Here is a 17,819-nt window from a genome sequence, read left to right as displayed (position 1 = left end):
TTCATTTATTCTCTCCTCTGTTCTCTTCATCTGATGTTGATCTCATCCACTGAGGGTTTTTTAGTCATTGTATTTTTCAGTTCTTAAATTGCATTTGGTTGATTTTTATGTTTTCTATTTCTTTGCTGAGACGTTCCGTGTGTTCACTTATCACAAGCATCTTCATAATTGCCCATGGAAGTATTTTTATAATGGCTGCTTTAAAATCTTTGCCAGAGAATTCTAAAATTTCTGTCATATAGTATTAATATGTATTAATTTTTCTTGTTACTACTGAATGGGAGTAGAAGTTCAGGTTTCTCACTCAGCCTCCACTGACAGCTGTGTGTTAAGTGCTCTCTGTTATTGCTCAGCAGGACTGTGATTTCCAGCTCCTCACATGGGCTCTGCTGACACTAGAGGGGGTGATCTCTTTATCACCAAGCCATAGTGAATGTCTTGACTCCTCTAGTTTTCATTTAACCTCTAACCAATGGAGAGAGGATGACTATCTCATAACTGCTGAATGTGATGTAAGCTCAGGTACTTCAGGTACTCCTCACAATTTTTGCTGATACGCAAAGTATACAGTCCCAGCTCCCTGCTTGACTTTCTCTGATATCACCTTTTTGAGGTGGTATTGGGTTTCTTTCTACAGCCACACAAGGGTGAAATCTAAGTTTCCATTTGGTCCCTGATGGCATGGTGGCGGGGAGGGGTAGTATGGGAAAGAACAGGGACCACAGATTTTTTTCATGGTGTTTGGCTGAAGTGAAGAGATCATTGCCTAAATATTTTTTGAAAGACTTAATGAACTTTAATAAACCAATTAAGTGTTTTAAATTTATTTTTCTTTTTATATTCAAGTGTGGGTTTGTTATACAGATATATTGCACAATGCTAAGGTTTGGGCTTCGATTAAACGCATCACTCAAATAGTGGCCACAGTAGAAAGTAGGTAGTTTTTCAACTCTTGTCCTACTTCCTCCCTCTTTTGGAGTCTCCAGTGTCTATTGTTCCCATCTTTATGTCTGTGTGCACCCAATGTTTACCTCCTACTTATAAGTGAAAACACATGATAGTTGTTGTTTTGTTTCTACGTTTTGGTTTCTGTTTCTTATTTTTTTAAGATGGAGTTTTGCTCTTGTTGCCCAGGCTAGAGTGCAATGGCGCAATCTTGGCTCACCGCAACCTCTGCTTCCTGGGTTCAAGTGATTCTCCTGCCTCAGTCTCCCAAGTAGTTGGGATTATAGGTATGCACCACCACGCCTGGCTAAGTTTTTGTATTTTTAGTAGAGACAGGGTTTCTCCATGTTGGTCAGGCTGGTCTTGAACTCCCGAACTCAGGTGATCCGCACACCTCAGCCTCCCAAATTGCTGGGATTCCGGGCATGAGCCATTGTGAACAGCCTTGGTTTTTGTTTCTTCGTTCAATATTGGATTTAAAAAATGTGGTACACATACACCATAGAATACTATGCAGCCATAAAAAAGAATGAAATCATGTCCTTTGCAGCAACATGGATACAGTTGGAGGCCATTATCTTAAGTGAATTAACACAAACAAAAAACCAAATACCGCATGTTTTGGGGCATCTAAGTTGATTCCATGTCTTTGCTATTGTGAATAGTGCTGTGATGAACATACAAGTGCAGGTGTCTTTTTGATAAAACAATTTATTTTCTTTTGGGTATATACCCAGTAATGAGTTTGCGGAGTCTAATGGTAATTCTATTTTTAGTTTTTTGAGAAATCTCCAAATTGCTTTCCACAGGAGCTGAACTAATTTAGAATCCTACCAAAAAGTGTGAGTATTCCCTTTTCTCTACAACTTTGCCAACATCTGTTCTTTTTTGACTTTTTAATAGCCATTCTGACTGTGTGAGATGGTATCTCATTGTAGTTTTGATTTGCATTTCTCTGATGATTAGTGATATTGAGCAGTTTTTTATATGTTTGTTGGTCACTTGTACATCTTTTGAGAAGTGTTTGTTCATGTCCTTTACCCACTTTTTAATGGGGTTGTTTTTTCTTGTCAATTTATTTAAATTCCTTATAAGATTCTGGATTTGTCCCCTGTCAGATGCAAAGTGTGCAAATATTTTCTCCCATTTTGTAGGCTATTTATTCTATTGATAGCTTCTTTTGCTGTGCAGAAGCTTTTTAGTTTAATCAGGTCCCAATTTTGTCAATGTTTGTTTTTGTTGCATTTGCTTTCAAGGGCTGAGTTATAAATTCTTTGCCTGGTCGTCTAAATATTTTCCATCTTCATAGGCCACCCCTTTCCTAGACCTTTACTGAGGCTTCTGTTTGTTTGTTTGCACTTATTATTTATAGGTTGTCAGCTTCTTCAGCTCCAAGTCTAGGATATATCAGGCCGAAAGAAAGCCCAGAGTGCTCATCATCATATCGTTCATCAGGCCCAGAGTTCCCTAGCAGGCCTGCCTGCTCTGTTCATGTTTCTTTATCTTCTTGCACTTATTTTATGTATAATGTCCAGGGCTTTTAATTGCATTATAAAAGAGAAGTAAACAAAAGTACACCTACTCCATCTTCCCAGATTTGGAAGAACCACTTTTGCCCATTTTAAAAATTGAGTTTGTCTCATTGAGTTGTATGCATAAAAAGTTTTTTGACAAAATCTAACAATCGGTTATATTTAACTTGGTTTTATTACTTTTATGACTATGAGTTCTTTTTTAATATCTTTATTAAAAATTTTTTATTTCAGTCTGTGGTAAGTCTTTTTTAAGAGTGTCTTTTGAAAAGTAAATGAATGAATTTGTAATGAAGTACAATATATAATTTTATGTGTTTTTTGTGTCATATTTAAGAAATCTTCCCAAATAAATACAAGGTAATTAAAATTTGTGTCAATGTTTTTAAGGTTTTAACAATGTAGGTTTTACATATAGATCTGTGATCTTTCTTGTGTTATAATTCATTGCTGTGCATTTGTATATGCCATGAAGTGAGGATCAAGGGTCTTCCTCACCCATAATGATATTCCATTCTTCAAGCATCATTTGTCAAAACCTAAATGGCCATATGTATGTGGGTCTATTTCTGGACTCTATTCTGTTCCACTATTCTATACATCTGTCTTTAGACAAGTGTCACATTATTTGATTCTTGCAGCTTTATAATGATAGATTTAGAAATAGGTAGCAATATCTTCTCACTTGGTTCTTTTTCTTCAAAATAATTTTGGTTATTTTAGGTCCTTTGTATTTTAACATAAATTTAAAATCAGTTTGTCAATTTCTACAAAAAAAATGCCTGTAGATTTTTATTGCATTGAGTATAAATATCAATTTGGTAAGAAATAATGTTCGAATAATATTGAGTCTTCCAGTGCATGGGCGTGGACCCCATTCCATTCTGTTGGCAATGTTTTGTAGTTTTCAAAGCACAGGTCTTCATATCCTTTGTCAGTTTTCATATGCTTTGAGGTTAGGGTAAGTGGTATCCTTTTTTTTTTTGAAATGGAGTCTTGCTGTCACCTAGGCTGGAGTGCAGTGCCATGATCTCAGTTCACTGCAACCCCCACCTCCCAGGTTCAAGCAATTCTCCTGCCTCAGCCACCCGAGTAGCTGGGATTACACGCATGCACCACCATGACAAGCTAATTTTTGTATTTTTTGTAGAGACAGGGTTTCACCATGTTGGACAGGCTGGCCTCAAACTCCTAACCTCAAGTGATCCACCCTCCTCGGCCTCCCAAAATGCTAGGATTACAAGCATAAGCCACTGTGCCTGGCTGGTATTTGTTTTTAATTTTAAATTGTGGGCCAGGCACGGTGGCTCATGCCTGTAATCCCGGCACTTTGGGAGGCCATAGAGGGTGGATCACCAGGTCAGGGGTTCGAGACCAGCCTGGGCAATATGGTGAAAGCTTATCTCTATTAAAAATACAAAACATGAGCTGGGCATAGTGGATCATGAGGTGAGGAGTTTGAGACATGCCTGGCCAATATGGTGAAACCTTGTCTTTACTAAAAATACAAAAACTAAGCTGGGCATGGTGGCACACACCTGTAGTCCCAGCTACTCAAGAGGCTGAGGCAGGAGAATCACTGGAACCCAGGAGGCAGAGGTTGCAGTGAGCCGACATCATGCCACTACACTCCAGCCTGGGCAACAGAGCAGAACTCCATCTTAAAATAAATAAATAAATAAAATGTCTTTAAATTGTGATCGTTTATTGTAAGCATATAAAAATAAAGGGTTTTTTTTTCATATTGATCTTGAACTCTGCAACTTTGCTAACTCATTTATTTGTTCTAATAGTTTTTTGTAGATGTTTAGGATTATCTGCATAGTTGATTTTATCATCTGCCAATAAAGACAGTTTACTTATTCCTTTTCAATCTTTTATTTCCTTTTCTTTCTTCTTGTGCTGGCTTAGAACCTCTAACAAAATGTTCAACTGAAGTGGTGAGAATGGACATTCTTGCGTTGTTCTGTATTGTGTGGAGAAAGTATTCAGTTTTCACCATTAAATATGTTATTAGTTGTATGTGGGGTTTTTTTGTAGCTGTTCTTTATTAGGTTAAGTTCCTTTTATTGAAAGTTTGCTGAGAGGTTTGTTATTATTTTTACTATAACTACATGTTAGATTTTGTCAAATGCTTTCTATACATTTATTGAAATGATCATGTCATGTTTTCTTTTTTGTTAATAAGATGTCAACAAGGTGAATTACACTGTTTGATTTTCAAATAGTTAATGAGCTTTTCATTTCTGACATTATATTTTTATGTACCTATTGAGATATTTTTCACTTCTATTTTGTTAATATAGTGAATTGCATTGATTTTCTTGTTAAATTTGTGTATATTCATGGGGTACCAGCACCATTTTGTTACATTCATATATTGTATTGTGATGAGGTCAATGCCTTCAGTGCATCCATCACTGGAGCAATACACATTGTACCCACTAAGCAACTCCATCATTACCTGCCTTCCACTCACTCCCATCCTTCCGAGTCCCCACTGCTCATCATTCCACACCTAGATTCCATGTGTACATGTTACTTAGCCCCCACTTGGGAGTGAGAACCTGTGGTATTTGTGTGTCTGAGGTGTTTCACTTAACATAATGGCCTCCAGTTCCATCTTTGTTGCTTCAAATGATGTTATTTCAGAATACATTTATTTTTGAAAAGAGACTTAGAAGTTATCCTTTGTGGGCAGGGGATTAAGATAAAGGCCACTCATAAAATGAGATCTTCCTTTTTCAGTTAGAATCATGCCATCCAGGAGTCACAGAAGACAAGTGGCAGCACCTGAAGCAAGCTGGGCACAGTTTCTGTAATTGGCAGCAGAGCCCAAGTAGTAAGTAATTAGAAATATGTGAAAGAACATTTTATGAAAGTTATTTAATCATTGGACTCTCTAAGATCAAAACAATGAACAACTCTATGGTCCTACCTGCTCTGTGTCATTGATCATGCTGTGGGTCTGGCGAACAGGACTCATATGAGTCACTATTAAAAAAATCAGTCCCTTATTCAATTCCATGGCCTGAGTCAATTCATAGACTTAGAGCCTCTGGAATAAAGGGAAAATCAGGTAGACATTGAGTAAGAATAGTAAGATAACACAAATGTATACTGAGAGTCTTCTTCCTTGCCATAGCCAAGAGGACTAGAGACCAGAATAACTGATGATTAAGAAAATGAAAATACCAGAACCATTCAGAAATAATTAGACTCTAGCTGTGAGTAAGCACTTCTGGGAAACTCTAGAGTGCACTATGATCCATTTGTCAAAGTGTGGACTTAGAAAATGTCCTTCCCATCTCTGTAACTTTGGACTTTGTTAATTTAGAGGTTTTAGAATTCAAGACGAAAAGACTTCTAGCAGGGGTTGCAGCAACACTTCCATTAAGCCGAAAGTAGAAAATTCCAGCCGATAATTTTGACCTCTTCATGCTGCTGGATAAACAACCAAAAAATTATTGCATTGGTTGATGTAATTTGTTCTAACTTTCAAGAGGAAAAAGGGGTGCTGCTGCAATAACAAGAACAAGAAGGAATATTTCTGGAACCAGAAGGTGCATGAGAGAAACTCCTGGATAATATTGTACTGGGAATAGTCTTAGCGGGAATGTAAATCGAGATGTAAAAGGAAGTTCCACGATCCTTTTCTTACCTCCCCAACAACTAAGGAGTGTGTACATGGTCTAAGCCTAGCTGATCAGAAAACTTTCTCTCTGTCTCTCTCTTTCTCTCTCTCTCTCTCTTTCTCTCATCTTTTAGTCAAAGATGCTAGGATGAAAGAAATGGTCAGAGCTCAGTCATTCTAGCTGGCTATGCTGCAGAGAAAACCACTAGATGCCCACTAATATCCATGCTCCCATCTCTCACAAGCAAACCTTCGTCAACATTGAACAATACATCTCAGACGATTAGGAGAAAAAGAAATAGGCTTACTTGTTCTTACAGCCACTAACGTGGAGGGTTTCTCTCACAATCCTAATACATACTCTAATGATCAATTAACTTCTATCTTGATCTTAGGCCTGGTGTCCAATCTTTGTGCCAATTCAGTGATTTCTATAACCAATATGATAATTACAAATGTAATTACCCTTGGGTAAATGAATATCACAATCAGTCTTCAGCCATTGCATTAGCAGAAAGGAAATTAGTTGACAGTCCACTGAAAACAATGCTCTGTCATAGGAGATGCAAGTGTTGCAGAGATTACTGGTTGTTGCCAAATCTGTTTTCCCCTTCTCCTGCAATAATAAATCCCCCACTTCTGCAGAACACATGGCTATTCAGCGTTTCTTGAAACGAGGTATACGACTAAGTCCTGGCCAATGGAATGTAAGCAGAAGTGATTTGTGTGGCTTTCCAATTGTGCTCTTAAAAGACGGGAGAACACCCTCTCCTTACTCTGTCTGGAAAATAAATATGGTATGTGATATGCTATACTAGTGCATCAGGGTGGCACAGCAAAGACATTAATATGTGTATATATTACACATATATACTAATGTGTGTATATGTGTATATATATATATACATATACACACATATATACAGCCTGACACCATGGACTGCTATGAGAGAAAAACTTCTATCTTATTTAAAACACTTATCACAGTGAGCAGTGAGGGGGGTCTCATTAGAACAATCAAACCAATGTCTTAATTAATGCACACGTGTTTTCAGCATAAAACGGACATGTGAAAGGGACACTCAAATGCATGGATTAGGTGTCAGGAGAAGGGCTCTGTCTTCCTCAGGGCCACTTACTTGCTAGGTGAGTTGGGCAAGTGCATTCCCTTGTCTGGATCTCAACTCCCCCATTGGTAAATGCAGCCCCTGACAGCCTGAACAGCCAAGTCTAAGATGAGAACATGCCATGCCAACAGAACAATGAAAAAGAAAGTGTAGGCACAAGCAAGTCCTGCCAAAGGGGAACAAATCCTCGGAAAACATCTCTTGAAATGCATGTAGTGGGGCAACTCCATGCCCTTTCATGTATTTATTTATTTATTTTGCCTTGGTGTTATTCTCCAAGACATTTGTGTTTTTTAATAAATCTTACACATTCAGTGCCAAACTTCCATCTGCCTCCTCCTGCTGAGAAGTCATAATGCCATATTTATGACACCAGCCTCTGTTTCCATGGGGATGATTGTATCAATGTAATTCCAGCATTATGACTTCTGTGTACATTTGAGAAGATGGTGAAAGCAATGAAAAATTTTCAAGTGTATACATTTATTGTTATCCTGATAACTCACAGGAATGATACTGCTGAAAATAGACTTGGAATCAGACAGATGTCCACTAAAGAATGAGGTCATTCTTTTCTGATGGCTGAAAACCACATTTAACCCCTAGATCCTTCCTTCTTGAAATCTTTGGTCTGCTTTATTTTTAATTTTTTGTTTTAGTTTTTAATATGACATAATTTGCATTAGGTATCTGTAAGGCTTTTATCTGCTCATTGCCTTAATCTTTCATCTGTATGGGAACTACATTAAACTCATCCTGAATAATGGCCTCTATTATTTAAATCCATTATTCAAATTCAATTTTTCTAGGAAGCTATCACTCCTACTCCATCTGTAAATGTGGAAACTTAAATGTAAAGGTCCTTCCTCAAATTTTCCACAGGAAAAAAAAATGTCATCCTTTTAAATGCATGCTTCATGCATTGCACACTCTGTAAGAAGGCAATTTTAAACAACCTCTTTCTTTACAACATCAAAATTGAGATTTTAAAAAATTTTGCTGATTACAATAGTAATTCATGTTTACTGTGAAGAAAATCAAACACGGAAGAATTTGAAGTAGAAAGTAGCTACCCAACATTCTATCCAAAATTGCTATGCCCCACAGAAACATTGTTTTATTTCTATATTTTTCTAAATGTTTAAATCGAAAAAAATGAATATTTACACAAATTGAATTATATGATTCTGCTGCAGACAGTTTTCCAAAGATGGTCACAACAATATCCCTCATCCTGCATGCTTTTCTGCAAGTTTCTTGCCACTCTCCCATCAAGAAATGTTATTTCACCATCTCCCTGAATCTCAGCAGGATTTTGGATTGCTTCGATCAATAGAATAGAGCTAACATAAAGTTATACTAATTCTGTGTATAGCCTTTAACTGGCCTGGCAACTTCTACTTCCTGCTTTTTGGAAAGCAGACATATTAAGAAGTAGGACTACCCTGAGACCACCATGCTAAGAGGAACTGGAAGATGAGATTCCTTTGTTGAGAAGTAAAGAAGTTAAAGTGCACTAAAGCACTAGACACGCTTTTCAGATGCACGCTTTTGTTTGTTTTTGGGTTGGTTTGTTCCTTGATTCCACTCTTACCTACATACATATCAACACACACAACCTGTAAGACTTGTAAATGAAGAAGCCATCTTGGAAACGGTCCTTCTGTCCCAGCTGACCCCGCTGACTATAACAAAAACCACCCAACCAAGCCCCTCTTTGAGTGCTGCTCTATTAAACCAGAACCAGAATGAAAGAGTTACTTTAAGCCCTTAAGTTCTGGCATTGTTTGTATCATTAGCATTTAAATAACCAAAACACATGGCTTGAGCATTTTTTAATTTTAAAACAAATTAAATGCATCTCACCTATTTCAGTAGCTCTCAGAGTATTCTATCATATGCATTTACCCTATGTTAGCTCAGCCTCAATAGATGTACTTTTAGACTATTTTCCATTTTTATTATGCCGTAGCAAATATTTCTTTACATTTATCTGTATGTATCTGATTGTTTTCAAGGATAAATTCTCCTAAGTCTTATCACTGGGCCAAATGAGACTTCAAATATTACATCTTGATATCTTCAGTCTGATTATATTTCAGAAATGTATGGATTTATTCTTACACCAGGAGCATATGACTTTCTCCCACATCTTCATCATCATTGGATTTTATCAATCTTTACAATTTTAGCCAATCTGCTGATATAGACATAGTTTCATTTGTATTGTTCATTTCTTATATTTGGTAAGTTGCTTACTTATCAAGTATAAACCATTTCAAAATCATTTTAAAGCTTAGACTCATATAATTTTAAATAGAAATATGCACTACGTAGATTGTATATAGCATATAATGTATACATTATTGCTACTCACCAGTATTTCCGTATTTTTGTTCCCTTCCAGAGCAGCACAAGAGGAACAGATTTCCCTGACTCCTTGAGCTTATCTACGACCATGTGCTTTGATTTGGGGGTTGCGGGGGAGGCAGAACAAGTTAACATGCATCAATTCCAGATGAAAACCTTTAATTGCTGGTACATAATTCTTTATGTTCTCTCTTCCCCTGCTGTAGCCATGTAAAAACATGTGTGGATAGAAAAACTCCATAAGACCTAAATGGCCTGGAAGATGAAGCCAAACCATTGAGTAAATTTCCTGGAGAGTCTTCCAGACACTAAGGCTTCATGTGAGCAAGAAATAAATGTTTGTTACATTAACACATTGTGATATGGAATTGTTTAAGAATAAGAATAATCTAACTTACCCTGACTGATATATACACGTATGATCATAGACACACCTTTCAAATGCAGACTTGATGGGTTGGCTGGTTGGTTGGTTAGCTGGTTGGTTTGTAAGCTGCTTGACTCTACCCTTACCTACACATGTATCGACGCTCATGACATAGGTCATCTTGGTAGAAGAGTTTTAAAATCTGATATGTAATTTTTCCTTTATGCTCATAATCCTATACAAATATTCACAGGAATGTATATATGTAAAGTGTGATACTAGTCTTTGTTTTATGAAAAGAAAGTAGACTATTTTACACCAGTCTCTGTATCTCATATTTCTTATTCAGTAAGTGGTACCCGTCTTGCAGCTCTAATTCACTCATTTTACTGATTGCCCAGTAGAATGCAGTATGCATGATGCAGTATAATTTATTCAACCAGTATTCCCCCACTGTGGGCATCCACTTTGATCTAGCTTTGTGGCATTAAAACCAATGCTGCAATAAACATTTTTGTGCATTAATACATCCCTTAATACATCTACTTTTATGTCACTTTTTTTTTTTAGGGCAGAGTCTGGCACTCTCAGTCCAGCTGGAGTGCAGAGACACGATCATGGCTCACTGCCACCTCCATCTCCCACCTCAGCCTCCCAAGTAGCTGGGACTACAGGCACGTGCCACCATGCCTGGCTAATTTTTGGTTTTTTTTGTAGAGACAGAGTCTCCCTATGTTGCTAGGCTGGTCTCAAACTCCTGGGCTCAAGTGATCCACCCTCCTCAACCTCCCAAAGTGGTGTGATTATAGGCACGAGCCGCCATGCCCAGCCATCTGCTTTTATTTCTATTGGCGTTCTCAGGACAGGCCTGATAAGGTTAAAGGATACATGCGTTTTTATTTTTCATACATGCCACAAAATTACTTTAGCCAAAGGCTATGGCATTGCACATTTCCACCAGGAATATGAGAGTATTATATTCTTACATCCCTAAGAGAATAAGTATTGTAGCTCTTTCCAATGAATGCTGGAATCTCACTGTTCCTTAAATCTGAACTCTCTTGGCTACCAGCGAATTTAAGCATCTTTTTCTACATGTGTGGCCATTTAAATGTGTTCTGCTGTGGTTTTTTGTTAGCCAGTTTTTTAACAATGTTGTGGTTTTCAGGTCAATTTGGAGAAGCAGTTTGAATAACATAGACAATTTACTCCTATCTGTCATTTGCGTGACACTACTTTTTCTTCATCTATTTGTCCATTGATTTTAACTGCTTCTTTAGCCACACAAAGGTCATTACTTTTTTTTTTCTTTTTTCTTTTTCTTTTATAGATAGGAAGCTCACTCTGTTGCCCAGGCTGGAGTGCAGTGGCACAATCATAGCTCGCTGCAGCCTCAAACTCTTGGGCTTAAACAATCCTCCCACGTAATTGGGATCACAAGCGCATGCCACCACACTAGACATTATCATTTCCTTTATAGTGTCTAAGTTTCTTGCCCTAGTTGAGAAACTCCCTGATGCCCATGTTGCAAGATTTTCTTAAAAGAGTTTTTGTTTGGTTGGTTTGTTTTTCACACTTGAGCATTTCAATAATAAGAAATCTATTTTCTTTTTTAAATTAAGATGTTATTTATATAAAATAAATTGCATCTATTTTAAGTGTACAATTTGATGACTGTGGTAATTGTATAAGATCAATAAATCACAGTTAAGATTTGAAACAGTTCCCCTACCATGTTTTCCTCTCCCCTTTATTCCTCCATCCCCTTCCAGGAAATCACTGACCTGCTTTCCATTGTGACAGCTTTGCCTTTTTCTAGAATTTTGTATAAAGGGAATCACTCAGTATAGACTTCTGTTTGATTTATTCCACTTGGCATAAAGATGTTTTTTAAATTCATCCATGATTTTGAGTAAGTTAATCTTTTGTTGCTGCTTGTTACATACCTACTATACATAGAGAAATCACAATTTGTTAATCTATTCACCAGTTTGTGTCTGTTATAAATTATCTGCTATAAACATTTATGTACATGTCTCTGTGAACATGAATTTATTTCTCTTGGGCAACTACCTAGGAATGGAGCTTTTGGGTCATAAGGGTGTCATGAAGTTCAGGATACTACCAAATCTTGTTTTCCAAAGTGACTGAACTATTTTGCATTTTAACCAGCGATGAGTGAGCCTTACAATTATTTTACATCTTCATCAACACTTGGTATTGTCAGTATTTTTTATTTGAGCCATTCTAGTAGGCAAGTCATGGTAGTTTTTAATAAGCTCTGATGACTAGTGATGTTGAATCTTTTCATATGCTATTGGCCATTCACACATATCTTTATTGGTAAGATATCTGTTCACAAATTTGGTCCTTGTGTTAAAAAGATCTTCTGCCCCCTCCTTTTTCTTGGGGGACGGGGATGGAGTCTTGCTCTATCACCCAGGCTAGAGAGCCGTGGCATGATCTCTGCTCACTGCAACTTCCGCCTTCCAGGTTCAAGCAATACTTATGCCTCAGCCTCCCAAGTAGTTGGTACTATAGGCACGTACCACCACACCTGACTAATTTTTGTATTTTTAGTAGAGTTGGGGTTCAGCATATTGGCCAAGCTGGTCTCAAACTCCTAACCTCAGGTGATCCGCCCACCTCAGTCTCCCAGAGTGCTGGGATTACAGGCCTGAGCCACTGCACCTGGCCAATTCTGCCCATATTTATTGAGTTCTTTTGCTTCTTATTCTTGAGCTATGAGTTTTTTGTGTATTCTAGGTACAAGTTGTTTGTCCCATGTATGTTTGCAAAAATTTTTTCTCCCAGTCAATGGCTTGCTTTCTTTTCTTAACTGTGTTTCTTAAAATCTAAAAGCTTTTCATCCAAATGAAGTCTGTTTTATCAATTTTTAATTTATATTTTATGCTTTATGTGTCTTACAAAGATTTTCTCCAGTGTTTTCTTTCAGAAGTTTTATAGTTTTAGCTCTTCGTTTAGGTCTATGATCCACTTGGAGTTAATTTTTGGTTTAATGTTAGGTAAGGGTGTTAGTTCATTATTTTTTTTGCACATGAATGTACAACTGTTCCAGTACCATTTATTGAAAAGACAATGCCTTCCCCATTGACTTGTCTGGGCACTCAGTTGACCATATATGTAATTTGGATCTATTTCTGGACTCTATTCTGTTCTATTGTTCTATATGACCATCTTTTGTTGTTGTTGTTGAGACAGAATCTCGCTCTGTCACCCAGGTTGGAGTGCAGTGGTGCCATGTCGCAACCTCCATCTCCCAGGTTGAAGGGATTCTTGTGCCTCAGATTCCCAAATAGCTGGGATTACAGGTTCTTGCTACCATACCCAGCTAATTGTTGTGTTTTTAGTAGAGATGGGGTTTTACCATGTTGGTCAGGCTGGTCTCGAACTCCTGACCTCAAGTGATCCACCCACCTCAGCCTCCCAAAGTGCTGAGATTACAGGCATGAGCCACTGTGCCATGCCTATGACTATCTTTATGCCAATCTTGATTGCTATAGATTTACAATAAGTCTTAAAATCAGATAGTTTAGGTCTTCTGAATTGATTCTTCTTTTTCAGATTATATTAGCTATCTAAGTGCTTTTTATGTAAATTTTAAAATCTACTTGTCAGTTTCTTCCAAAAGCCTATTGGTTTTTACTCTTCTCAGACCCAGGAGCATCCCAGATGCAGAGTGCAGAACTGGGGTGATGTGATACTGAGGGAGCTCAGGGCAGATGGAATAACAAGGAAGAGATTTGCCTTCCTGCTTGAAGCATCTAACAAATCTTACAAAGTATATTGAAAAAGTGTCTCAAGACACCGGACATCAGGTAAAGATGAGCAGGGATTTCTGAGAGATGGGATACAAATTTGATGAGCCCTACCTTTGAGTTGCTCTCCAAGCTATGGCCCAGAGAGTATTTCCACACACAGCACACAAACAGGCAACCCTGAACACAAGGGTCTGCCAAAGCTGAACTAGGACGGGGCACGGAGGATCCCGGGGGCTGAGGCTCCTAGAATTCACAAGGCAAGATACTGAAGAGAAGAGAGTTGCAAAGAAATAGAACTCCAGAGATCTACAAAAGTTCCAGTACTCTTCAGCGTGCATGTGAGAAACCTATCAAAAGGCTTAGAGGGAAAAATCCCTACACGGGGTGGGAACAGTGCCTGTTCATACCATCTGGAGTGGAAAATCTTCATAATTATAGGGATTGGTAGAATACTCAAAAGAGTCTTGCCTCATAGTGGAGAAAATTTTACCCTAGACTAAATGTTGTTCTGTTCCCTCCTTACAAAGCTTAAAGGAAGACCCAACAGGATGAAATTGTTTCCAAGTCACTTAACAACATCCTAGAGTGAGCTCAATGATATTTATAAGAATACAATAATGTACAGCACTCAACAAGAGAAATTTCACGAAGCTTGGCACACATTCAAAAATAATGAGGCATGCAAAGAAGTAGAACAAATGCACCTCATAAATAGGAAGAAAAGTCAATCAAATGGACCCAGAAATGACACTGATGATAGAGTTAGTGACAAGGCCATTAAAACAATCATTATAACTGCATTCCATATGTTCAAGAAGCTGTAGGAAGATTGAACATTATAAGTAGAGACCTGGAAGATACTGAAGGAAACTCTCAAATTGAACTATTTTTTTCCATCTTCTTTTTGTTCATCTTTGTTGTCATTTTATTTCTCATTCTGTCTTCAACTCCATTTACCTTTCCTGTCATAGCCATTTGTATTTTCGTTTCATTCAGTGAATTTTTTTTATTTCAGAAGTTGTATTTTTCTAGAATTTCAAAATTCTAGAATTTTTATTTCTAGTTATCTGCTGAGAGTTATTTTTCTATGCTGTGATTTTCATTAATTGGCAATACGTTTTGTTTTACTTCATTGGAAATACTTAGAATAGTCACAGTCTCTCGAGAATAAGTTCTATTTTCTTAGTTCTATGTATGTTAATGTTGGATTATATCCTAGACATTATGAATGTTAAGTGAAAATTTTGGATTCTGCTATTTTTTCTCTTATAAGTGTTTTTTCCTTTGTTTTAGCAGATAATTTTGTTGCCTGGGCTTAACCTTCAGACTCTGCTTCTTGAACAGTGACAGTGGATATAATCTCAGTTCAGATCTTTAACTGAGCTGCTTTGAGTCTTCTGCACAGGTGTGGTTTGAGAGTAGGTCAGACTGGGTACACAGAACGGCTCCCACTGCCACTATTCTCTTCAGTGTTCATAGTAGTCCAGCTTCAATTTTCTGGTTTGCCAGGTCAGAAAGAAGAGAGGTTTGTCCACATGCATCCCAACAGCTGCTATGTTCACTATATGGAGCCACAGAGACGGGACCTCACCTGGGGGACTTCTCATCTCCCCTCTCTCAGTAGGTGGTCACCTCACATTGGTGTCTGTCTGCTTCTCTTCCTCTCTGACACTTTCAGGAAATTACTTTTGTATTATGTCCAGGTTTAATATTTGCTTCCCCATAAGAGAGAGGTTGGGTGGGTTACCTAGTATGACATTGGTCCATTATAACCAGAACCTGGACCAGGGAGTAACGTATTTTTGGAAATAGTATTAGATGAGAGTCAGTAAGCTGGATGGCAAATTGTTCCAACACATTTATTATATAACTGCTCTTTTCCCCATGGAGTTAACCAGTTTTGTCATATGTTAAGTTCTTAAGTACTGGTACTTATTTTGAAGTCTCTTTTCTATTTTCCTGATCTGTTTATTCTAATACAACTACGATATTGATTTTAAAACAGTGACTTCCTGCTATAATCTTAAAAGGTGAATTTTCCATCATGGTTATTCTTCATAGCGTTCTAGCTTATTTCTAGGTACTTATTTTTTATACATATTCTAGGATTATTCATGCAGATGTTTAAAAGTATTTCTAGTACCAACTGGAATTACATGAGGTTTATATGTTTATTTAGGGAAAACTAATGCTTAAAATAAGTCATCCCGTTCAAGAACAAGTTTCTTGGGGAGACCTTTCTATTATCAATAAGATTTTATAATTATTTTCAAATGATTCTGTGTCTTTAAAATAATGTAAATTTTATTCTAAATACTATATAACCTGTCTTTTATAGGCAATGCTTTCACATTTTTATGTACTGATTTCTAGGGTAATGTAATTCATTTTTTATATTATTTATATTCAGCCATCTTTCCAAATTTTGATAGCTTTTTAAAAAAAAACAATTAAAAGTCCTCATAGCCCAACCTTTGAATTTTGTGAGTTTATAGATAACCATTAGCAAACACATAGACATAACTCTTTATTTTTCCAATATTTATACCACTTTTATTTCATGCTTTGCATTGTTACCATGTTCACAGACTTAGTACTAAATGCTGACCACACCAGGCATCCCTTATCAATTGTCAGATTAATCAAAATAAGTTTATCTGCTGTTTAAATTCATTTTTGCTGTTGAAATTCTTAGATTATGATTTATTGTCATAATTCAATTCGTTTCTTATTATTGCTATTTTACTCACAATTTTATAGCTACTGAATTTTATTAAATATTTCTGTATCTGTTAATATAATATGACTTTCTCCTTTACTGCATTATTATAATAGATTACATTGATAGATTACAATATTGACCTTGCATTCCTTGAATAAATCATATTCAGTTATTATTTTGATACATAAATTCTAAAAGTATTAGCAAATAGGGTTTAGCAATGCTTCTATATTCATAAGGAATATTTGTTTATAATAAATTTTAGACAAAAATTGTCATAAATTGGTGTTCAGATTATGCTGGTTTTGTAATGTGAATGCACAAGGTTTGCATTTTCCATGGCCGAAATATCTAAATAACATTGGAATGATCTATTCTTTAAAGAATAAATTCATCCTGAGAATGGTACCAATTACAGAACTTGAACCAACTTTGAGGCTTTCCTATGGCCATTGGTTTATTCAAGTCTTCCAATTTCTGAGTAAAATTTAGTGATATTTATTTTGCTAGGAACTATTTCCTTTGGGTGTTAAAATCTGGATAACAGAGTTGCACACAGTATTCTTTTGTAATTTTTAAAATGGATATAGTCCCTTGTTCATTCCATATCTTGCCTATTTTTGTCCTCCTTTCTTGCCCTAATTAGGCTTGCAAGTGTTTCTGCTTTATTGGTTTTTTTCAAAGAAACCATTTTTTGGATTTATCTTTTCCTTTTTCTGTTTCATTATTTCAACTTTTATCTCTATTAATTCCCTCTTCTTTGTTACTTAGTTTATTCGATTCCTTTTTCTAACTTTATGTAATGAATATTTTGCTCCTTTCATATTTTTGTCTTTCTTTTTTAAAAATGAAGGCATTTAAAGCTCTAGATTTGGAGAATTCAGCTTTTGCTGGGTTCTTTTATTTCGTCTGTGATTTTTAAAAAAATTGTTCTCTAATTCAAAGGTTTTCTAAAAATATGCTTTGACTTTCTAAATAAATTTTTTCTTTATTATTATTATTTACTGCTAATTTTATTGCATTATTGAAACAGCCAAGTAAAAAGGGGTTCCTGGAGAATCTCCCACCGGCCTAACCACTAAGAGGTTGGGGTGGAGCCTCGGGAAGTTTGTGCTTTGCAGGGGGAGGAGGCTGGCTTCTCCCCTTCCTGGCTGGTGACCTGAGATTCAATCACTCAGGTGGAGAGCCTGTTAGCAGGACTCCATCTCACTTTGCTAAGTTGTTTTCCTTTGTTCTTTTTCACTCAGTAAATTCCACTCCTCACCCTTCTATGTGTCCATGAGCCTAATCTTTCCTGGTATGTGACAAGATCCCAGTTTTTTCTATGACATTATAATCAG

The 17,819-nt window shown here is 36.7% G+C and overlaps 1 long non-coding RNA gene across 1 annotated transcript in view; it reads right to left on the bottom strand.

The window, feature by feature from the left end:
* Positions 1-5,105: 5,105 nt before the first annotated feature.
* LOC116534859 overlaps positions 5,106-17,819 on the bottom strand; it is a 47,968-nt gene continuing 35,254 nt past the window's right edge. Inside the window, exons 5-7 of the long non-coding RNA XR_004261919.1 lie at positions 8,833-8,967; positions 5,416-5,535; positions 5,106-5,293 (exon numbers count right to left, since the gene is read on the bottom strand). This is a non-coding gene — a long non-coding RNA (uncharacterized LOC116534859). The remainder of the gene's footprint in view (positions 5,294-5,415; positions 5,536-8,832; positions 8,968-17,819) is intronic.

Source organism: Sapajus apella, unplaced genomic scaffold (genome assembly GCF_009761245.1).
Source record: "Sapajus apella isolate SASKATOON/1434 unplaced genomic scaffold, GSC_monkey_1.0 scaffold90, whole genome shotgun sequence".
In the NCBI taxonomy this organism is placed as follows: Eukaryota; Metazoa; Chordata; class Mammalia; order Primates; family Cebidae; genus Sapajus; species Sapajus apella.
This window is presented reverse-complemented; position numbering and strand designations above follow the sequence as displayed.